This window comes from Euprymna scolopes, chromosome 8 (genome assembly GCF_053919585.1).
Source record: "Euprymna scolopes isolate OS-2025 chromosome 8, ASM5391958v1, whole genome shotgun sequence".
In the NCBI taxonomy this organism is placed as follows: Eukaryota; Metazoa; Mollusca; class Cephalopoda; order Sepiida; family Sepiolidae; genus Euprymna; species Euprymna scolopes.
In genome coordinates, this window is record NC_136489.1 from 225793 (window position 1) to 250778 (window position 24986).

At 43.7% G+C, this 24986-nt stretch overlaps 1 long non-coding RNA gene across 1 annotated transcript in view; it reads left to right on the forward strand.

Annotated features, from left to right (window-relative positions):
* The first annotated feature begins 7489 nt into the window (after nucleotides 1-7489).
* The window catches only part of LOC145283471 (uncharacterized), a 32739-nt gene continuing 15242 nt past the window's right edge, over nucleotides 7490-24986 (forward strand). The window contains exon 1 of the long non-coding RNA XR_013868617.1: nucleotides 7490-8116. This is a non-coding gene — a long non-coding RNA (uncharacterized LOC145283471). The remainder of the gene's footprint in view (nucleotides 8117-24986) is intronic.

Below are 24986 nucleotides of genomic sequence, written 5' to 3' on the forward strand. Positions count from 1 at the left end.
GGCGTCTAGCACCGACGAAGGCTGGTAGCGTAAGAGAGAGTTTTCTTTTTGGGACCGGAAGCTGTCTGGTCCCTAGGGGTTAATTTGTATTCGTGTGCAAGTCCTCAGATTGGACAGTTTAACGCCTCATCACTCACTCAGAGGAAGCGAATGCGCGAGAAGAAAAGGGGTCTATTTGTGTCTGCTACATAACCCCCTGCTTAGGCTGAAAGCCGACAGAGAGAAAGGTAGCATAACAAATAGCAGAAAGAAAAATACAATAAGAAATGTCCGTCTCTTTAGGTTATTTTCTTGCAGAAAAAAAAATGTTCTTACTTTTCTGTGAAAAGTTGGAATATTTGCAGAAAACGTTCTGTTCTAAAAAGGAGAGAAGAAAAATGTTCTTTTTCAACAGAAATACACTGTTTTTCAAAGTCTCTTCGGCCAATGTACCCGTCGACCACTATGTGTAGTGGTCACATAATTGTTCTCACGTGGAACATTTACCTCAGGTGTATGATTATGCTGTGTGTATGTTGGAGGAATGTGTGGCTCAGGTGTTAATGTGTCCAGAAAGACTCTTTTTACCCTATCTACCGATACTGTCTCTTTTTTACCACTAATGTCTAGGATAAAAGTTTTATCAGTGCGTGAAAGCACGCGATAAGGGCCAGTGTAAGGTGGAGTTAGGGGGGCTTTTACTGCGTCCTTTCTAAGGAACACGTGAGTCCATGTCGCTATGTCCTTCGGAACCAAAGATTTAATGGTCTGTTCCCTAGGGTGCATCGGCGGTAGCTTACTGAGATAAGCTCGTAGTCTGTTGACATATAGAGCTGTGTCAGTTGATATATCCTCTATCGGGGTCAGCATCTGACCTGGCAACGATAGAGGTGCTCCATAGACCAGTTCGGCTGCGGAATATCCCAGGTCCTCCTTGATTGATGCCCGACAGCCAAGAAGGATGACCGGTATGTACTCGCTCCATCGCTGTTGATCAGGGTAAGCGCGTAATGCAGCTTTCAATTGGCGATGGAAGCGTTCTATCATCCCATTTGAAGCAGGGTGATAGCTTGTTGTCCGAATGCGAGTGATCCCGAGGATCTTGGACAGTTCCCGGAATAGGTGGGATTCGAATTGTGCACCACGATCAGTGGTGATTGTAGTGGGAACTCTGTAGCGCGATATCCAGCCTGATATAAGGGCTCGCGCTACAGATTCAGCCAAAATGTCACTAAGTGGGATGGCTTCTGGCCACCGTGTGAAACGGTCTATGCAGGTCAGGAGATAAGTGAATCCCTGACTGACCGGCCATGGTCCAACCAAGTCAATGTGAACATGGCTAAACCGAGCGTCTGGGGTGCTGAATGTTCCAAGGGGTGCGCGGATATGCTCGTGCACCTTTGATTTTTGGCAGGATACACAGGAACGTGACCAAGCAATGATGTCACGCCTCATGTTAGGCCAGAAAAATCTAGCTGTAATCAGCTTTACTGTGGCTTTGCGTCCGGGGTGTGCCAGGTTGTGTAGAGTGTCGAAAACAACTCTACGGTGGGTCGTTGGAACGAATGGTCGAGGTGAATCCGTTGAGGTGTCACAGATGATCTGCGTGTCAGAAGTAGGCACGGGCAGATATGCGAATTTGCAAGTCCCGAATTCAGGTGACGATGGATCCAACGTGTCCAGACTTGGCTGGTCTAAGGCCATCTGTTGCAAATCGATATCCGATGGTGAGGACAGAGAATTGATGGGCAGGCGAGACAATGCGTCTGCTGCTGCGTTCTGCTCACCCGCGATATGTCGGATATCACTAGTAAACTGCAAAACAAAGTCCAAATGACGTGTTTCGCGGGGAGAATATTTGTCCGGCTTAGCACGCAGTGCGTATGTAAGCGGACGGTGATCGGTGTAGATCACAAATTGTCGGCCCTCGAGTGAATGTTGGAAGTGTTTCACTGCGAGGTACATTGCCAGTAGTTCGCGACCAAACATGCTGTAACGTTGTTCGGCCGGTTTCAGCTGTCGCGAAAAGTATGCAAGAGGTTGTAACTGTTGTTGGTGCTGCTGTTGCAGCACTGCACCTACAGCTGTGCCCGATGCATCAACGACCAGTGAAAACTGGGCATCGGGTACAGGATGTGCCAGCAAAGATGTCGTCGCTAGTTTATTTTTCACTTCAGCAAATGCTCTAAGTTGGATCTCATTAAGTGAGATCTGCTCGTCTTTCTTCTTCCTGTTACGTAACAGGTCGGAAAGAGGAGCTAAGAGATCCGCACAGTGTGGGATAAAGCGTCTGTAGTAATTCAACAGACCAAGGAAGTGCCTAAGTTGGCGAAGTGAAGTGGGCGGTTGAAGGTCTTGTAGAGCCTTCACCTTTTCCGGCAACGGAGATATACCGTCTGGGCTGATAATGTGGCCCAGGAAAACTAGTGACGTAACACCGAAAACGCATTTACCAGGGTTAATCCTCACTTGGTATTGCTGAAACCGTTCAAAAAGTAGGCGGAGGTGAGTGACGTGTTCCTCAGGTGAGGCACTAGCCATGAGAATGTCATCTATATAGTTATAGACGAAATCTAAATCACGCACTACTTCATCCATAAAGCGCTGAAAAGTACTGGCAGCGTTACGTAGGCCGAAAGGCATAGTAAGAAATTCAAACGCTCCAAATGGAGTTGTAACCGCAGTTTTGGGTATGTCGGCCGGATTCACCGGGATCTGATGGTAAGCCTTAACCAGATCTAGCTTAGAGAAAGTCTTACAACCATGCAGAGAGGAAGCAAAGTCCTGAATATGCGGGATTGGGTAACGATCAGGTACCGTCATGGCATTGAGTCGTCTATAGTCCCCAGTTGGACGCCAATCTCCGTCTCGTTTTGGAACCATATGCAGAGGGGAAGCCCAAGGACTGGACGAGGGGCGTATAATTCCCAACTGTAGCATATGATTAAATTCTGCCTTTGCTGCTTTAAGTTTATCCACAGGAAGGCGACGAGGGCGTGAGAACACAGGAGCACCTGTGGTCTCAATGTGATGTTTTGTGGTGTGCGTGGGTTTGCTCACCACAAAATTTAAATTGGTTAACTCCGGGTAGGAGTGTAGCACCTCATGGTATGGGTCATTTGCAGCGGCAATGAAAAATACCGGGCTGATAGATGGGGCATTAGATAACGAGCCAGGGACGGAAAGTTCCGTGCTAGCATCTATCAGCCGGCGTCTGCGCATGTCGACCATTAAATTAAAATTATGCAAGAAATCCGCGCCTAGTATGGGGTACGGTAGATCTGCTACAGTGAAAACCCACGTAAAGTCTCTCCGTAAATTCAAGTCCAGAGAACGTGAAATTTGACCGTACGTGGGGATAGGTGAATGGTTCACCGCTTGCAGTGTTATCAATGACACTGGTGGCCTTTCTTTAAGTAGCCTAAGTGGCCATATACTACAAACAGCGCCAGTGTCTACCAAGCAACGTGCTTGAGATTTTACGTCAGTGACGAAATAGGCACGGTTATTTGCATTTTGTGGAAAGTTTGCCGTGCTCGTCTTTCCACAATTTAGTTTCCCTGGTTGTTAAAAGTGCAGGGCATTTTACAGTTCCGTGCTTCAGCGCCATAGCGACTATGATAAAAACATAGTCCCGGCATGTTTGCACGGCGACGGTGGTGCGGGGAAGATGAGCGGCTTTTGTAGCGGCGTCTGGGTGAGTGCGACCTGCCCATATTGAGCTTGCTCACCTCTCTAGTGAGGCGTTCGATGGCCGTTAGTATAGCCACCGGACGTCACCAGCGAAGGCAGGCAACGTTGTCATCGTCACTACCGGAAGTAGATACCAAATATTTAAAAAAAAAAAATATATATATATATAATGTATCCGAAATCTGAAAGGACGCCGAATATGGACCACGTGGAGAAGAAAGGAGAAATATGGAGAAAATACAAAAAAAAAAATTTTAACAGGCTAATGGGGGAGGAGAAGAAAGAAACAAAATTACCATGAAATAAAGCTAAAACAAAATTATATCAGGAAGAGCCGTGAAGCAAAAAAAAATGTGGACAATATGTTTTTGTTTTTTTTTTGTTTTTTTTTTTGTAAATGTGTGTGAACCTGAAGATAAATGAACTCTTTAAGTACTTACATTTTGGCCGAAGAGTGCTAATGCGGAAAAACTTCGTGAAAGTTCTTTTTTTTTTTTTTTTTTTTTTTTTTTTGTTGAGTTTTTTCTTATGCGCGGTGCGCGTTAACACGGCAGAAATGTTCAAGGTAGAAAAAAGATAGCATTAGAAGTTCAAGTTTGGTATAAGAATTTTCGTACATCAAGAAAGTGTCACCTCTTTTTGTAGGTTGGCGTTTTTTTTATGTGTAGCCCGAGCCGTTGTGAAAGAAAAAGGTGTTTTTTCTTTGTTTTGTTTCAAGGAAACGTATCCGGTTGAACGTTTTATTATTATTATCCGTGAAAATGTGGGATGTATTTGAAATTACATGCGTTTCCGTTAAAATCTTTTCAGCTTTTTTTTGTGTGTGACACGTGTTTTTGAAAATGTTTCGTTTACCGTGTTTGACGAGGATGATATGGTTTTTTTTTTTTTTTTTTTTTTTTTTAAAGTTTTAAATGTGCTCTCCCGAATCCGTTGTCTGTTTATGTGTGTGGTTGGAAACCATGTGCTGGTTTTTAAAATGCGCGCCTTACCCTGTTAAAAAGCGAAAGAAGTGTCTGTTCGGAAATGTGTTATCACGACGGAGTCACCATTTTAGGGAATTTCCCTAATAAAATAAAATAACACAATTCTATGAACAATGACAAACAACTTCTTCAACTTAACAAGGGAAAGGTTTATTTGCAAAGCGTACTGAAGGAAGAAAGTAGAGTCGGGTCTCCACTGCCTTACGAGGTAGTTACAGCCCGCGGCTGTCGTCAATACCTTTAGTAGGAGCAGCGAAGAGAACAGGCGTCTAGCACCGACGAAGGCTGGTAGCGTAAGAGAGAGTTTTCTTTTTGGGACCGGAAGCTGTCTGGTCCCTAGGGGTTAATTTGTATTCGTGTGCAAGTCCTCAGATTGGACAGTTTAACGCCTCATCACTCACTCAGAGGAAGCGAATGCGCGAGAAGAAAAGGGGTCTATTTGTGTCTGCTACAGATATTCCAAAGGGCAATCTATTAAAACAATATCTCCCGAATGGGGTTATGAAAGTCGTAAGCAACCGACTCTCTTTTGCCAATGGAATTTGGCGAAACCCACAGGCTGCGTCCAGTTTCGAAAAAATCAATCACTGAGCCGTTCAATTTGGGTGATATATCCTCCAGATTCGGCAGCATATAATATTTGCGTTTTACTGCTGAATTTAATTTTTTTAAATCGACACACAACCATACTTCTGCGTTTTGCTTTCTCACCGGAATGATTGGACTGCACCAATCCGTTGGTTGTGTGACTTTCTCGATCACACCATTGTCCTCTAAATGTCGAAGTTCCTTCTTTACTTTTGGCATAATGGGAAATGCTATCTGTCTAGCCGTCGGGGTACAATACGGTTTCACACCGTCTTTTAACGCTATTTTCACTGGGTCTGTTTTCATGACTCCAGTTACCTCCCCTTTGTTTACATTAGACACGAATTTAACCAAATTCATTCGATACGCTGTTTCTCTTGATAGCAAGTTGTCTGTACTGCTATCAATAACATGTATTTCGAATGAGTATCTGCTATCCTTATGTCTCGTATCAACTGTAAACTTCCCTATACAGTTCAATATACCTCCGGGGCTTTTGTATATGCCAGATGCTGGTTTCAAAATAGGTTTTTTTCTCAAGCTATGAAACGTTTCGTAATTGATAACATTTATGTCCGCTCCGGTGTCGATTTTAAAAATTAAATTTTCACATACCTTTAACCGCACGTGCCATGGGTCTATTGCATTTTCTCTGAATTCTTTTCTTTTATAAATAGCCCCAAGAAAGTATTCCTCTGTCGTATGTTTTTCCACTTGTCTGACATTATGGGCTTTGAATCTGCAACATATCGCGAAGTGATTTATTTTGTCACAGTTTCGACATCGTTTTCAGTTTGCTGGACAATAATCTTGCTGTTTGTGTTTTTTGTTACATTTTCCACATCTCTGTTGCTGCGTTTCTTTTTGTGGATAATTTTGTTTCCATTCGTTTTGTTTTACTGCGTCAACCGATTTTTCCTTCATTTCAGCCATTTGCTGTCTCACTTGTTCGTAGCTGTGTGCTATTTCTATAGCCTTTTCCAAGCTTAGGTCGTCTCTAAGTTGTAGTTTTTCGGATAGCTCTCCACTTCTTAACCCGATGACCAGCCTGTCTCTTATTTCGTCATTTTTGTGTGGAAAATCACAGTTTTCCGATAGTTCGTGAAGTCCCCGAATAAATTGTTCTATCGATTCGCCTTCCCTTTGTGTTCTGAGGTGAAAGTTTGCGCGCTCGTGCATAATATTTTTTTTCGGCATGAAGTGGCCTTCAAATTTGTTCAGCATCACGTCGAAACTCTTTTCATCTTCCTTTTTCTTGAAAGAGAACGACTTATATATCTGTTCGGCGTCCGGTCCCATACAATACATAAGCGTGCTAATTTGTGTATCGGACGACTCTTCATATAATTTTGTCGCACTTCGAAAACGTTGAAATCGCTCTCGCCATGTCCTCCACTGGTTCGGTTGCGTAAAGTCAAAACGCTCTGGGGGCTGAAGTCTAAACATATTTCTTTTTGAAATAGTTGACGTTAATCCTTTTTTTTTTTTTTTTCGTTATAAGGTTTCCTTACCCAAAGAAAAAATTTATCCCAATCTGACACCATGTTTCTTTGGGTCCCTGTAATTTCTATGCCCCCACGTGGTGACCGCTGCTACTACATTGAAGGAAAGAACCAGAAACGCGTCCGTTCACATCAAATACTTTATTTAGACTCCCCCTGATATTAACCAAGGGCAAGTAACTCTTTATTATTACACACCTAACTCGACCCTGTTCCACCAAATCTCTTCCTGCTTTATCCACACAGGGCCTTCATACCAATAGGACAGGTTTTCCTTAAATTTTTTAAAGGTTAGTCCTCTTGTGATGTAGTCGGCTGGGTTCTCCTTAGTTGGCACATATTTGAAACTCAACTCCAACCTCATCTCTGAACTGATTGTTGCAGACATTTGTGTTATATCTTGCAGCCTGTTGCGTGCAAAGATGTTTTTTTGTGGTTATCGATTTGGCCAGTATCCAAGCCAATACCACTTGAGCGTCCGTAAGAACATATACTTTTTTTCTATCAAGGAGTTCTTTAAGGCTTCCTTTATAAAAGGAAAACATTTTAATGCCAGGAATACTAAGTATGCCCCCTGTATTCGCAATTTTCAAGGTTTTCACATCAAGGTAAAAATACAATTCCCCCATTTCCTGTAAAAATTACTTTTGACTATAAATAATTTTCTAGCACCTTAGAACATTACATATGCATCGTTTTAATAACAGTAATTTAAATGTCTCTTCACTGTTTATTGTTTGCTGTTTCCTTTTGTTATCATAACCAAAGATATTCTAGTCTTATTCTCCTTTCACTACACCGATGTTCCTCACCAGGGCAGAGTTAGACATAAGGTCGTTTTTTAATGTGGGGAAAATCCAATGCAAAAAGTGCATTCTGAATAGGAACAGTGAAAAAAAATTTCCTTCACTTACCGAGCACAGAAAAAAATGAAGTGTAGTATCAGAACAGATTGTTCCTAGCCCAAATATAAACATGCCGAACAAAATATATATGTAATTAATATTCCATTATTTTAAACTTAAACACGGTCAAATAGTTTTAAACTTAATACGAAAACGTTTCTTAATGAACAGACCTTTTTATACAAGGAACGAAATAAGATTTACACCGTTTCACAATGACTTTCTATTGTTAAAGTTTTTTTTCTTTAAATAATTTAACGTCGCATTTTTCATCTTTTAATTTGGATTTTTTTAGTCTTCATATATTTTATTTTGTTAATAAATTAGACACACAGGATAGAAATTGTATCGATTTATTAACGAAATCCAACACAACGAACAAATTTGCTTGTTTTGAAAACAACAAAAAAAGAAATCTTTATTTATATTTTTGTTTTTGCTGTTTAATTTTCTGCAATGAAAGGTAAGACCTTTTTCACTTTTTTCATTAGGTAATCTTGAAGATTCGCCTTTCTTTGTTTACAAAGCCATTTGACGGAAGTGACATCTGACATTTTTAGCTACGGATGACCAAAACTGTATAGAATTACCCCCCCCCCCCTATTTTAAAGAAGTTTTATTTAAACAGTCTTTATTTGAACTTAATGGATTTTTGTTTTTAGATTTATGAACTATTTTTTCCCCCATTAATATGTTTATGAAGGTTTACTTTTATAATAAAAGTTAGGTAAACGTCGATATCGAAATTTTTAAATTAAAGTTAGTTTTATCAAAACAAAACAAAAAAGCGGTGTTTTTTTTTTCAATTACATTATAAACTTTATTTGAACTTTTCAACACACTTTTACAGGTATTATTATACAAACACCGTGACAGCGAATTAGTAAAATCTTTTACGTAGTATTCTGTTACGTTTCGGTGTGCTGAACACGAATCTGAAAACTAGGTTAGGGTTAGGGTTAGGGTACATTTTTTTCTATTAATTCGCTGTCACGGTATTTGTATAAATTTACCCTTTTACATACATAAAAAAATAGAATTTATATATATTTTATCATTTTTTAAAAAAATATATTTAAGGAAAAGTTGGGTTTTTTTTTTTCCATTTCTCATATATTTAATCAAACATCATAAAAAAAAAAAACGTATCCAATACATGATATTCCCTAAATAATTGTCTTTGTTTATTTGTAGTTTTTAACAAATTTTTGCAAACGACAAAAATAGACTTTATTGATCTTTTATAACATAAGATTATAAAATTTCTTTAAAGAAAGTTTTTGTTTTGTTCATTGTTCATTGAAGCAAAATGTAGTAGGAAAAATCAGGAGCAGATAGGAAATAGTCAGTTTCGCCCTGTACCGCCCACCTCTTGGTTGTAATGACCGTAGAGAAAGAAGGAGATTGAAAAAAAATAATAATAAAAAAGGCAAAAGAAAACTTGCTTCTCACAGATTTGTGGTTCGTCACAAAGAACAATCCAACCGCCAGAACCACCTACGCAAACGTTCAAAATAGGGATTTATGGATGCACGTCTGGGGGGGGGGAGAAATCTGATACCCCTATCTCCTTTTGTTATCATGACTTCATTTTGAAACAGACATGCAATATGGTTTCCGTTCTGCTAGATCTACAGCTGATGTGCTAACGGTTATATTGTTGCGGGGGCCGGTTGTCCGGAGACAATTGACCCAACAACTAACAAAATAGACACAGGCAAAAGGTAAACAGCATAAAGGCAAAGAAGAATGATAGACACAGGTTGTTTGGTTAAAGACGAAAATTCGCCTTTTATTTTTGTATAAAGGAAGCAAAAGTTGTTTAATCTGGGTGCTGGTCGCCTGGAAGGTCGCGCGTCACTGGAGGCAAGGTCTGGAGGTCCGGACTGGTACTCTGGATGTAGTGTGGTTCAGAGGGTGCTCGCTGGGTATGGAATGGTCAGCTGGGCGTCAGAGCGATCTGGAACGAATGGTGAACACTGAGAGCTCTGGGGTCAGTGTTAAGGAATGGACGACACTGAGAACGGAGGGATCAGTGTTAGGAACGGACGACACTGAGAACGGAGGGATCAGTATTTAGGAATGGACGACCAGTAGGGAGCCAAATTGCGAACCAGAGGAACAACGTGCAAGCAAGGTAGAGGGCCAGAGGTGCAAGGCACAAGCGAGGTAGTGGGCCAGAGGTGAAAGGCGCAAGCGAGGTAGCGGGCCAGAGGTGCAAGGCGCACACGAGGTTGCAGGCGGGAGATGCAAGTGCAGTGCAGGAAGCTGAAGCTGCAAGCAGGAGGTGCAGGAAGCTGCAGGCAGGAGATGCAGGAAGCTGGAGGCAGCAGGAGGCACTGAGGGCTGGAAACAGCTGCTGCTGGAACTGTGATGAGGAGGGCTAACAGAGTAAACAAAGTGGTAGGTCTTTCGTAGGAACCTAGCCCTAAAAAGGGCGCTTTGAATTACTGCTGTTGCTGCATCGGTGCTGGTTCTGGTTCTGGAGTGGTTTCTGACCGCTGCTGCTACTGCATGAGATCCTTCGGCAAGTGAGTGGATCTCCAAATTCGGGGACTCGTAGCCCCCTAGCCGGCTTGACTTTTTTGGCCAAGAGGCGGTTTCTTTGTGGAGACAGGGTGTTACAAGTGACGTCGCTCTCGGAAAATGAATAAATGAAGGTAATTAATTCCAGACAAAATTTTTACAAATCAAACTTAGTTTAGAAGTTTGAGAATTGTATTTTAATTCATTCCGTCTGAAACAAAAAGACAGTCATTTAGCTTTTTAATCATAAAAGATTAATTTTTATGTATATTTCCTTTAACAGCGAGGATGCTGGGGAAAGGAGACATAAGTAGGTCAGCTGGCCTTGCCTTTTAGGTGTGGCTATTCGTCCACTCTCCTTTCTTTTCTTCTGTCGCTCATGCTAGAAATGACGCATGCTTATTTTATCTTGCGCCCACGACAAGGCCCTCTCCCTGGATAATTGATCATACTCAATTACAAATATGACGTGCTGTCCCAGTGAGGAGATGTATGTATATGACGGTGTTCGATCATGCCCTCTCCCTGGATGTACGTCTTATATCTACTTGGAAAGGTAACCTTTCTTCCACGCCTGGTGTGTTTGGTGGGAGGGCTGGACACTTCTGGAGTTTGGTCTGTCTCTTGGCGAGCTGGCTGCGATTGTGTTGTTGTTGAGGCTGGTTCGGCGTCTGAGTGAGTTAAGGCGGGTTCTGCCCCTTGCGATGTCTTTTCTAGGAAAGCTGGTTTAACCCTGTCAATAGAAATGGTGTCGTTCCGAATTCCTCGGTTGATGGTCAGATGTTTTTCAGTCCGCTGCAAGACTTTAAATGGACCTTGGTATGTTGGTATTAGTGGTCTCTTTACTGCATCATTCCATACAAAGACATATTCGCAATCCTGCAGCTGGCGAGTGACGTGGACGGTTGGTGATGATGGTTGGCTGGGTGGTGTGTACTGGAGTTGGGACATTTTACGGCGTAGCTCTTGAGTGAAAGGACTTGCCGAAGTAAGGTTGGGTGTGGTATCCTCGAAGTATTGGCCGGGTAGAGAAAGTGTCGTGCCGAAGACTACTTCTGCTGGGGAACAACCTAGGTCCTCTTTCAGTGAGTTTCGGATTGACAAGAGGATCAGAGGTAGCTCGTCCACCCAGTTGTTGGTGGGGTGTCTCGTGGTCAGAGAAGCCTTCAGTGTCCGGTGAAATCTTTCTGCGAGGCCGTTGGCGCAAAGGTGATAGGCTGTGGTCTTGATGTGCTTGACGCCAAGTAGTTGGGTAAACTCCTGGAAGAGTAGGGACTGAAACTGTGCACCACGGTCTGTGGTGATGATGCCGGGCACACCAAATATTGCAATCCACTCTTGGAGGACGGCCTTTGCTACTGTGTTAGCTGAGGTGTCTCTGATGGGAACTGCCACTGGCCACCTGGAGAAACGGTCCACAACAGTGAGGAGGTGCTGGTAATTCTGGCACATTGGAAGAGGTCCGACTATGCTGATAGGAATATGACTGAAGCGAGCATCGGGATTGCTGAATGTGCCTGGTGGGGATCTTGTGTGTCTGTGTACCTTGCATTTTTGGCACTCAAGACATGTTGACACCCAATTCCGGATGTCCGAGTTCATATTCGGCCACACAAAGCGGTCTTCCTGTGGCCCATTTGCTGGGGTGTGATATCCCATGGAGATGGTTGAAGATCTGCCTCCGGAGTGCTGGAGGTATGTAAGGTCTGGGATGGCTCAGTTTGGTGTCACAGTAAATGGTTCTGCTACTGAAGGGGGCCGGGAATTCCTTTAACTGCAGGGATGTGTTCGCCAACACATCTGGGAGGGTTGCATCGGAGTCCTGTGCCTCTGCTATCCGGTCCTGGCTTAGCGGGCTGTCTTCCATGGCGTTGATGGTGGACCTGGACAAGGCATCAGCAGCAGTGTTATTTTCGCCTTTGACATATTGAATGTCAGAGGGAAACTGGGAGATGTAATCCAGGTGCCTGATCTCACGGGCAGAATATTTGTCCGAGTTATTAGACAGAGAAGTTGTCAAGGGTTTATGGTCCGTTAAAACAGTAAAACTGCGGCCCTCGAGTAGGTGGCGAAAGTGCTTGATAGCGAGGTAGATTGCTAGAAGCTCTTTGGAGAAAGTGCTATATCTCGACTGAGCTGGTGAAAGTTTAGTGGAGAAGAAGGCTATAGGTTTGCGTTGGTCTTCACTCTCCTGTTCCACGACATCTGAGGCATCTGTAGTGAGATATATGTGCGTCCGGGTATCCTCGGTCAGGTGTGCCAACTTCGTGAAGTTTGCTAAAGTAGCTTTTGCTGTGTAAAGAGCTTTTACTTGTTCCCCCTCCAGAGTGATGGATTTGTTTTTTCTCTGGAGGAAGTTTGTCAGGGGGGTGAGGAGGTCTGAGCATTTTGAGATGAAACGTCGGTAAAAGTTTACCATGCCCAAGAAACACTGTAGTTGTTTTATGGATGTTGGCATGGGAAAATCCTGTATCGCTTCTATTTTCGCCGGAAGTGGAGTGATCCCATGAGCATCGGTATGGTGTCCTAGGAAGTCTATGTGCTGTGCTCCGAATTCGCACTTGTCTGGGTTGATTCGGAGTCCATAGTGTTTCAGACGGCGAAACACTTCTTCCAGGTGTTTTGCGTGGGTCTCCACATCTCTGCTGGCCACCAAGATGTCGTCTATGTAGGCGTAGACGTATGGCAGGCCACAAAGAACCTCGTCCATAAGCCTTTGAAAAGTCTGGGCTGCATTACGTAGTCCAAAGGGCATTTTTAGGAATTCGAACAGTCCGAAAGAGGTTGTAACAGCTGTCTTATGTATGTCCTTTGTGGCAACTGGTACCTGGTAATATGCCTTGGTCAGGTCGATCTTCGAAAAGATACGAGCTCCCTGTAGGCCTGATGCGAAATTGTGAATGTGTGGAACTGGATACCGGTCGGGCACTGTGGACGCGTTTAGTTTTCGGTAGTCCATGCAGACTCTGAACTCCCCATCAGGCTTGGGTATCAAATGTAGTGGCGATGCGTATGGACTGTCTGAGGGACGGATGGTGTTGTCTGCCAACCTCTCTTCAAAAGCCTTCTTGGCATATGCCAGCTTGTGTGGGGGGAGTCGTCGTGGCCGTTCGAATGCGGGTTGTCCAGTGGTCTTTATGTGGTGCTGGGTCTGATGTTCTCCTGGGTCGGTAGGCTTGATAGGCTGAGTGATGTCCTTGTACCGGCACAGGATTTCCACGTAGCATGGGTCGTGTTGTGTTGCTACGCTAATCCCGGTTGTGTTGCAACTTGATGGGGTCCCTATACCCTTGAGAGATGTGGTGTTGTCGGATAGGGTCCTTGTCTTCATGTGGACGGTCAAGTTGTAGTGTGCCAGGAAATCGGCACCGAGCAAGGGGGTTTTGACATTTGCCACAATGAACGACCACTTGAAGTCACGCCTAAGGTTAATATTTAGTGTTAGTTCTTGGTTCCCATAATGGAACCGTTTGCTGCTCGAAGTTGAAATGGGGCGGGTCTTAGGTTTGCCTTGTTGGTGGGTGGTACGATGCTGATGGCTGCACCAGTGTCAACTAAAATCTTAGGCCATTGTTATGGTCCCACACATATAAAAGACGACTATGCATGTGTGTACCAGCAGGGGTTATCGCCGCTGACTGCTGGTTTATTCGTTTCCCTGTGTCCTTTGGCGTGTACAGGGAGGTTGACACTGGCGAGCTTGGTCCCCGAAACGTTGATAGTACCAGCATTCGTTGGGGTTATAGCTTCGTCTCTGGCTCGAACTGCGGGTACGACTTCTTTAACGCGTACGTGGGACTGGGCTTCAACCACGAGCGTGGGTGTCTGGGTTTCGTTGCCTCTGAAGTAAGGTGAGTTTCAGTTCTTGGAGTTCGGCTCTCATCTGAGCCATCTCCTCTTTGAAGCGCCGTGCAAGGTTTTGAGGGCTGTTATCGCCTTGGTGATCTCTTCGGTGAGTTCTTTCCACTTGGTGGACTCCTTTGTGGGTGTCGTCCACTTGGTGGACTCTTTCATGGCCCCGGGAATGGACCTTGTCTGCTGAATCGGCCAACACTTCCAGGGGAGTTTCTATAGGAACCAGGGCCAACACTTGAGTGATGTTCGAGGGCAACCGATCCATCCATAGGCCTTGGAGAATAGGCTCGGCCATGGTGTTGTTTCCGAGGCAACTCTTCATAAGCAGCAAGAGCTGGGATGAAGTTCTGTCGCCGAGAGACACGTGAGAGAACAGGTCTCTGATAAGATCTTCATCTGAGTGGCCTGTGCGCTTGAGGATGGCATCTTTGAGGTGGGTGTACGGGAGGTGTTCGGGTGTATTCATCAAGATGTCCTCCACGACGGCTGCAGGTAGGGCCTGTACCACTGCGGCATATTTGGTGACCTGGTGTGTGACTCTCCTGGATGCGAAAATCGCCTCAAGTTGAATAAACCAACTCCTGGTGTTCACGGGGTTATATGGCGGTAGTTGAATGAAGGGAGTTGATGAGTTGACTTCGGGTTCTTCAGTGCCTTCCGCCATCTTCTGTGTCAATTGTTTACCCATATCGAATATCGTGTCGAGTTCGTCTGTATTTTTAGCAATCTTCTCTGCCAGCTGTTTTTGCCTATGTTGAGTATCACGTCGGGGCCACCACTTGTTGCGGGGGCCGGTCGTCCGGAGACAATCGATCCAACAACTAACAAAATAAACACAGGCAAAAGGTAAACAGCACAAAGGCAAAGAAGAATGATAGACACAGGTTGTTTGGTTAAAGACGAGGGTTCGCCTTTTATTTTTGTATAAAGGAAGCAAAAGTCGTTTAATCTGGGTGCTGGTCGCCTGGAAGGTCGCCCGTCACTGGAGGCAAGGTCTGGATGTCCGGACTGGTACTCTGGATGTAGTGTGGTTCAGAGGGTGCTCGCTGGGTATGGAACAGTCAGCTGGGCGTCAGAGCGATCCGGAACGAATGGTGAACACTGAGAGCTCTGGGGTGAGTGTTAAGGAATAGACGACACTGAGAACGGAGGGATCAGTGTTAGGAACGGATGACACTGAGAACGGAGGGATCAGTGTTTAGGAACGGGCGACCGGTAGGGAGCAACGTGCGAGCGAGGTAGCGGGCCAGAGGTGCAAGGCACAAGCGAGGTAGCGGACCAGAGGTGCAAGGCGCAAGCGAGGTAGCGGACCAGAGGTGCAAGGCACAAGCGAGGTAGTGGGCCAGAGGTGCAAGGCGCAAGCGAGGTAGCGGGCCAGAGGTGCAAAGTGCAAGCGAGGTAGCGGGCCAGAGGTGCAAAGTGCAAGCGAGGTAGCGGGCCAGAGGTGCAAGGCGCAAGTGAGGTAGCGGGCCAGAGGTGCAAGGCGCACGCGAGGTTGCAGGCAGGAGATGCAGATGCAGTGCAGGAAGCTGAAGCTGCAGGCAAGTTGGTGCAGGAAGCTGAGGCTGATGGCAGGAGATGCAGGAAGCTGGAGGCTGCAGGAGGCACCAAGGGCTGGAAACGGCTGCTGCTGGAACTGTGAAGGGCTCTTTGAATTACTGCTGTTGCTGCATCGGCACTGGTTCTGGAGTGGTTATGAGGAGGGCTAACAGAGTAAACAAAGTGGTAGGTCTTTTGTAGTAACCTAGCCCTGAAAAGGGCACTTTTAATTACTGCTGTTGCTGCATCGGCGCTGGTTCTGGTTCTGGAGAAGTTCCTAACAGCTGCTGCTACTGCATGAGATCCTTCGGCAAGTGAGTGTATCTCCAAATTCGGGGACTCGTAGCCCCCTAGCCGGCTTGACTTTTTTGGCCGAGAGGCGGTTTCTTTGTGGAGACAGGGTGTTACAAGTGACATCGCTCTCGGAAAATGAATAAATGAAGGTTATTAATTCTAGACGAAATTTTTACAAATCAAACTTAGTTTAGAAGTTTGAGAATTGTATTTTAATTCATTCCGTCTGAAACAAAAAGACAATCATTTAGCTTTTTAATCATAAAAGATTAATTTTTATGTATATTTCCTTTAACAGCGAGGATGCTGGGGAAAGGAGACATAAGTAGGTCAGCTGGCCTTGCCTTTTAGGTGTGGCTATTCGTCCACTCTCCTTTCTTTTTTTCTGTCACTCATGCTAGAAATGACGTGTGCTTATTTTATCTTGCACCCACGACAATATCCCATAGGATTAGTGAATCTCTCGACAAAGGTTTCCTTTCTAGAGCAATTACTCTTTCATATCCAAAGCTTTCCATAAGGTATGGCATAAGGGCCTACTTAACAAGATTTCCAGCTACAGTATAACTGGAAATGTTCTCTCAATAATTAAATCATTTCTCTCTGATAAGCTCATAAGAGTAGTGGTTGATGGGCAGCAATCAGAGGCCCACAGTATTAATGCTGGAGTCTCCCAGAGGTCCATCCTGGGCCCAACTCTCTTCCTGATCTACATCAATGATCTCCCAAAACACATATTTAAATCATTCGTTGACATCTATGCTGATGACATGACCATCTATGGCAACACATCACAGGCCGTAAATGACAAAGCTCTCTCTGATTTCCTCTCCTTTGATCTTGAGCGCATGGTACAGTGGGGGGAGAGGTTGCAGGTTACTTTTAATGCATCTAAAACCAAGCTCCTATCTTTACATCATCAACGCCCTGATCCCCATCTAGCATCAATTGAAATGGATGGCTCTTGTCTTGGGGAGGCTTCATGTTTTGACAAGCTTCTGGGTTTGACCTTTACTCATGATCTGAAATGGAACACGTATATCAAGACTGTTGCCTGGGCTGCTGGGAAAATGGTAGGATTCTTCTACCGCTCCAGAAGATATCTCACTACTGATGCAATTCTCTATCTGTGTAAAAGCCAAGTACATCCAAAAATGGAGTACTGCTGCCACATCTGGGCTGGAGCTTCTAAAAACAGCCTATCCTGCCTTGACAAAGTACAAAATAGACTTTGTGGCTTAGTGGGGGATGCCCTTTTCTCTTCCCTGCAACCTCTCTCCCACAGAAGAGACATTGCGAGCCTGTCTTTGTTTTATCGTTATTTCCATGGCAAGTGCTCGTCCAAGCTCCAGTGTCTCGTCTCCCCTCACCAATCTTTCACGATAAACAATTGTCTAGCTAAAACCACTGTCAGTAATTTCCCCTACTCTTTATCTGTGCCTAAATCAAAACGTAGATTCCATGAACAAAGCTTCTTTCTGAGAAGTGCATGCCTGTGGAATTCTCTTCCGTTTGCCTGTTTCCCACCTGACTACAACTTGGATGTCTTCAAGTCCAACATAAACGAATTCCTGATTAATCGCCCCCTTAAGTAAGACACTTTATCAAATCTCCAATACCAACTATTACTACAATATTATTCCATTGATTACTGTACACACAATAACCCTTATCCCTGAGTGGCATCCTGGCCTTGATAAGTGATGATCCCCATGTTAAAAAAAACAAAAAAACAGCGTTTCAATTGGCTGAAATTTTGGTCCTCCTGCTAATCGTGTTTACAAACCATTATTTGTTGCGTTTTTGGCGAACGGTAAATTACTTGCTTTTTGAGGGCTTAATAAGTTATTTTTGCACAAACAAGATTTTTTTTTTATTAAATTCAATATCTTAGGATTTACTAATTATCTTTGAAATAGACACAGAAAACTAATATTTATCTTTTAAAGAATTTTTACAATGAATTTATTTAACTTCAAAATTTAGCTGAATTAAGCAGCTCTCCATGAAAACATTTTTCATAACATTTTTTTTTTCATGTATACAAATATTTTTCCATTTGGAAATTAAGTTTAGTCCTTAATCTTTCAACTACAATCAAAAAATAGTTGGAAACCTACAAAAATATTATGATAAATCGTCTTTCAAAACTAGGTCCCCCTATTTTTGGCCGCTCATTTTTGCCTGTGCCTAGATAAAGCTGTTTCGTAGTGAAGGTGATGTATGTGGTGACCAGTGCCATGCTTAGGAATAATGCGGCCCCCTCGCAGAATGCGCTCTGCGGCCCCTACCCACACAATTTAACTTGCGCACTCCCTCAACATACTGAACCACAATAAATAGTATTTTAAACAAAATAACATGCTCTCAGAAGAACACAGATATTCTGTAATCATTAAAATACGAAAGAAATAGAAGAATTGGTGTTTTCAAGTTAATGTTTCCACAACTTTTAGCTACTTTTTGGTATTTCGCAGCTATTTTTATAGCCATTTCAGAGTGTTTTGGCTCTCAATCTCTTACAAGATTTTTTAAAGTAATTTTCAACAAATTTAACCATAAATTTCAAAACTATTTTGCCACAGAAAGTTTGATATGCTGTTCAGAGTTAAAAAATGGAAAGGAAGTGTCAAAGTATTAGTATAGGGAGGGAAAAATGGATTAAATCAACACCACATTAAAAGTAACCAAGTCATTTTGAAATGTCTCGATGTAAGAGAAAGTTTCTAAGTGCTAAAAGGCTTCTACATCCCCCCTAAAATGAGATAGATACTGTTGTTTAAAATTAGCAGAAGGAAAGGAGAAAAAGAAAGAGAAAAACAGATCAAATGAACAGAGGTCCTACCGCATGTGTTTCGAGTGAGGTTGGGCAAAAGAGAGAGAGAAATCAAGATGGTGCCCATAGTTTTAAAAGGTGTGCTCTGGTGGAAATCACGTGAAATCACATGGGAGACATGCATAAAAGGAAGTGACAGGTTAGGTTGGGGAGAGGCAGACAGACAAAGGTTGGTGACAGTGGTGATCTCAAAACCAGCGGTTGTTGGCTTGCAAAGACAAATTCTTTTTTTTTTTTTATTATTATTTCTTTAATTTTGTTGTCCTAAACCAGGAACACTTCAAGGTATTTTTGTGATGGCTACCGACCTGAACAACATGATAAAGCCATTTAGTGGCGAAGGCAATGTGGTGGTTTGGTTAAAGAATGTGGACCTAGTGGCAAAGCTCCAAAAGATAGGCGACGTTGCCACAGTGATACCGTTGCCTATATTTGGAGCTGAGCTCCCGTGAACAGGAGAATGCTGAGACGATCATAGCCAGATTGACCCAGGCATTTGTGGAAGGGCCATTTGAGACATACAAAAAATTAAAAGTGAAGAGGAGGACGTGGGAATCCGTCGATGTGTATGCAAGTGAAGTCAAACGATTGGTAAAACTGGCAGGAATTTGGAGACAGGTAGCGAATCAGGTAACAAAGATGGCATTCATTACCGGGTTCCCAGAAGAGATTTCCAACAGGCTGCAGTAGGTCCCAGGTATTGAGACTTTGTCACATCTACAGCCAGGTTGAATTCCTTGATGATCTCAGTCAGGTTAGCAAGTTGTCTCCGTATTAGCATTTCGGCTGATGCCTTTGTTGTCAACCCTGCTTTCCCACTCAAGGCATCAGTTATCCACTGATGCACCTATGTGGAGTCTGTGATGGTGTAGCACTCTGGCTGCCACCGAAGTGCCAGATTTCCCCCTTTGAGTGTAGCATCAAGTTCAGCCAGGTTTATGTGCCTGGCGTGATTTTCCGGCCAAAGCCAGCAGATATCTTCTACGATAAATCCATTAACCGCAAGAGCAACACTAAGGCCGAATAAGGTGGCGTCCACCCAAACTGTAAACTCGCTCCCATCTACACACTAGATCCCTCGAACAGGGTCATTCTCAGTCACTCTGGCCACAGCTTTCACCAGCATGCTTCGCAGGGTGGGATCGCACACCTCATCATCCTATCCCATTGACATGGAAGTCGCATGTCACTTTATGACGGCCGCTGCCACCCGGAGCCACTCACACACAGGGAAATGGACCACCAGTTTTGCGCAGATGGAAAAAACGCTCCGACGCGTGATGTTGGATGGAACTTCCGAGATGTCACCACCTCTTCCCCAGCAGAGTCCATCTGTGCTGCCACTCACATTCAAGCCAAGAACTTTCGCTCCATCTTGCAGGCACTCTGGCTCCTTGCACGACAACCCGAAGCTCTGAAAGTGTTCTTTCACTGCCTGGGCAGACATGAGGCTCTTGTTCACGAAAAGATTGTCAATATACTATGACGTTGCCTGTCGCACGACTTCATCCTGATGCCAGATCGCCTATATAATCGCTGTCATAATGTTTGGGGCCACGTACAGGCCGAACCCCAGCCTGGTCAAATAATAGAGAATTCCTATGATCTTGACCGTCTGGAATGACTACAGCGATTTCTCGACGCGTATCTGCAGGTAGGCTCTTTGCAGGTCCAGGATTGCTGTGTAAGCCCCCTGCTGCCACCACTCTCTCAGTTTATGTGCACAGACGTCTGCCCCTGCTGTGTGTGGGTCGACATGTTCATTGAGTTCCCGGTAATTCATTATGAGTGGGACTTTCTGTTTATTCTCTTGCCTGACAGCCATCAGGGGGATTAGCCCTCTTGGTTGCCCGAGCTGCTCCTCTGGGTACGGAATTATCCATCCAAACCTGAAATTCTGCTTCATACTGCCCTCTGAGCCATGCGGGAGGATTCTCTGTTAGCCGATTCCGCAAGGACACTTGTGGCTGGTCGTCTGACCACTTCCAGGACACAGTCTGCTCCCTTGTCGTATTTTGCGTGGAAGTCGGTTTCATCAAGAGTGATTGGCTCCTTGCATTGGGAAAACCTCACATCACCAGCGCTGTCTACAGTAATTCCACCCAGCTGTGTAATAGTGTCCATTTAAAGGAGAAGGTCATATCCAAGAAGCTCCCTGTTGACCATCAATGCCTTTACAGCCACCGGGAGGCTATCGCCAATGCTTATATCGACAATGCTCACCACACAACACACCAGCAAGCCTCTGCCAATGGTTAATACTGGGACCTGTTTCATCCATGCGGTGCAACATTTCTTGTGTATGAGGGTTTGGGTGTATCCGGTATCAACCACTGCTGAGTGCCTACACCCATACACTCACACTGTCACTACAGGAAGCGCCTTGTTCAGTGTTGCTTTGGGGAGGGTGCTGGCATCGCAGCTTCCTCCCCTTGCCTATTTCCCAGACAATTCTGTACTATGTGGCCTGGCTTGTCACATCAGTGACAGCGTCCTTGTTTCCTTGCTACATAGTCTGGGGTGCGCTTCGCACATCTTCTGCAGTCTCTGGTGAAGTGGTTGCAGCTGCCACATTTGTAGCACTGTGAGCTCTCTGTAGGCGATTCCAGTGTGTCAACCACGACTGAGACCTGTGTTACATGGAAAAGGGCTGTCCTCTTTCCATGTAAATAAGAAGAACATTAGATAGGTGAAAATGAGATTAGGATAAGCCGAGACTCGAACCTTGTAAGCAAGATTCAAAAGTAGAATTAGAAATTGGAATGTTAGAATTTAGCTATTGTTAAATTCTATTGGAAATAGTAAGCTATTTTTTGTATTGTAAAAAGGATTGATTTTTCATTCTTTTACAACCTGAATATTAAATATGTCAGCTGACAAGAATGAACAATACAAATTAAGAATATATTGTCAAAAAATAGCTTAGTTGAGAATTCTTTGTTTTCAGAAATGTGTTTAGCCAAACGTATGCATTAGCCACGTGAATTGGTCACATTTGGGAAACACACTTCTGATGTCATAGCAAAAAGGGAATTCTCAATATAGGTAAGCCTGCATTCCCATAATTCTCGCCACATAAATAGATAGATACACTGATAATTAAATAAATTGGTAGATAGACAAATAACAGATAAGTTCTCTTCTGCTCGACCAACTATATAGCAATATGGTTAAGTCGTATACACAAGTAAGAACATTTTAATAACATACATAGGTTAGCAAAAATAATCTGGAGCAAATAAAAATAGAAACCTTCTCAACAACTAATAGCCATGGCTAATGAGACATATATAACTTTTATAATTACAATAATATCAATGGCTAAGGATAAATATATAATTTTTACAGTTACAATAATATCAATGGCTAATGATGCATATATAATTTGTACAGTTACAATAATATCAATGGCTAAGGATAAATATATTGTGGTTAAATACAATGACCCAACAACTCAATCTTCACTCTTCAATCCTGCAGTCCAATGCACTTCTGACAGCAATTGCTTTTGCCAAACAAAAAAGACACCCTCTCTCCCAAATACAGGCTTTTTATAGGACAAAACCGTCCAAAGTTATTTGCATACTCTTCCCATGATCTCTAGTCTATAAATAGACGCAGTGGCCATTCTCTTCTTCTTCTTCTTCTTCTTTCTTCTTTCACTCTCTGAAGCGGGCGTTGCCAGTGGTAAAAGGTTTGCACGATTTTTTTTTTTTTTTTTTTTACTACACGCCCCCATGATCATTAAAGATCATTCACATCTCATAATCCCGTGTCCAGATCGGCGCATTGCGTTCTCTTTGCGGTCTCTGCATCGGCACCGGTTCATCTTCATCACTCCCTGGCTCAGTACCACCATCCTCATCACCTAAATGGACCACACGCCTTAAATCTAAAACATGTTGTGGCATTCCATTGACACTTAAGTTGTTTGGGGATTGCACTCCTGTTATCACTCCTCTTCCCCACTGCGTTGTGCATCGGGCATTAGGCGGTTTCACCCAAACTTCTTCTCCTATTTGGATTCTGGCTGGTCCTTGATCATTAATTTCCGGTGACATGTCTCTAGGATGCCTCCATTCGTAATTAAAGATTGCTCTATGTGGTACTGTGTCATCTCTTTGCCCGACCTTAGGGGACATGTTGTACCAAAATGTGGCCTCTTCAGGCGATATTCTTCCTCTCTCAGCTATTGCTTTCACGGTCCGATGATGTCGCTCCGCAATGCCATTTCCTCCAGGTCTGTAGGCTGCCCTGTAATAACTTTTAATCTTCCATTTTTTTAGCATCGTCTGAAAGATTTCTGAGCGAAAAACAGTGCCATTGTCCATTATCACCTCCCTTACTAGACCTCGTTCAAGCATCACCTTTTCTAATTCAGTTGCAACTGCAGATGCGGCTTCCACTCGCAGTTCCTTCCATATTGCCAGTCTACTTGGCCCACAATCAGTTATTGATAAGTACGCTCCCCCTCGGTAGTGTGCTATGTCAATAGCTAGTCTCGTCCAGTTTGTTAAAACTCCAATTTCCCCAGGATTATGTATATTTGGGGCAGGATCGATCGATTGACACCGAACACAGTTCTTTACTATCATCTGAATTTCTTCCCGTTTTACATTCGGATCCACTTGCCTCACCAAATATAATGTTCTCTCCACTCCCATGTGATGCATGTCATGCAACTCTTTAATTTCTCCAATTCCAAGACAGCATATCGGCGCCTCCTCTTTCTCAATTAACCACTGTTTTTTTTATCCGTGTTAGCGCATCTGCCTTGTTTCTGTCAGAAGGCACAAACACTGCTTTTATTTGCAGTTTCAATTCAGATATCAACTCTCTAAGCATCCCTAATCTCCGCTTTATTATCACTTCTCCGGCGCCCTTTGTTCGTATTCTGCCACTCTCCTCCACAGTAGAGTTCACCCAACTGAGTACAGTGGCTGAATCAGTTCTTATTTCAATATTTGTCAGTCTCCATTTGATAGCTAAATTGACACCCTTTAGAACAGCATCTAATTCAGCTATGTTAATGTGATTAAAGTCATCACTTTTCCTCAGCCAAGTTGCATCTTCCGCCACCACACCACCAATCTCGACAACCACGCCAGTTGCAACATTGCTTGCATCACACCACACGACTCCTGTGCTCACTTCAGATATGTGCCAAGCGCCAATAACAGGATCTTCTTTTTTCACCTCAGCTAGAACCTCCTGCATCACTTTCATGGTTTTGCAATCAACTTTTTCTTCCCAATCCATTCCATTTGCTCTTCTTTTCACATAACTGCATGCTAATCGCAGCCATCCAGCAATTGGATAGTGCCCCAATAATTTACCACAGATCGAAAATAGCTCCCGCCTACTAATTTCTCCTCCCATCTCTGGGATCTCGTTGCCTCTCCTGAACATTAGTGCACCCATCTTATTTTTCATAAGCTTAAGGCCCAGTGCCGCTCCTCCATCCAGGGATTCCGGAGATTTTGCTGCTAACCCAAACCCCTTCAAATGTTCCACAACTTCCTGTGTCGATATTTTCGTTACGTTTACCATTATATCAATGTATGAATCAGTGGCCTCTTTCGTCCTACTTCCTTTCTTTAATACTGTTTTTAAAATGGCTGCCATAATCTTTGGTGCAACATTAAGTCCGAGTCCTAATCGTGTTAGGCAATAGGTTTTTCCTTTATAACAGACCAGCTGGTACTGCCATAGTTCCTTTGCCACATGTAGTTGCAGGTAGGCAGACTTAAGGTCCACTATTGCGGTCCCTCCTACCAACTGTCTCCACTTTCTTATCTTTTCATCACACACATCTATTATGTCGCTCCCTGTATGACACGCCACAAAACGGTTCAACTCACGAAAGTCGAACACTGGCCTAACTTTCCCTTTTGTGGCCTGAAATACTGCCATCAATGGCAACACGCCTTTTCTTTCTCCTTTCCATGGTAACAGAATACCATCCGATATCCATCTTTCCACCTCTTTCTCGAATTCTAATTTCTTATCGCCTTCCAGAGAGTTTTTATAATAATTGACTGTGTTCTGCAATACTGGAGGCTCTCCCTTCCATGTCCATCTTACTGTCCATTTATTTCCATCGAAGTTTGCTTCAAAGTCTTTATCTTCGATTTTGCAAACATTCAGCTGATGGGCAGCCATGGCACATTGTATATCTCCAAACTTCACTTTGGCTTTCTTTATAGTTACACCTCCCAGCTCATTAATCACGTCCATTCCAATTATGACGTCGATCCCATCAACGATGTGATTCATCAAGATT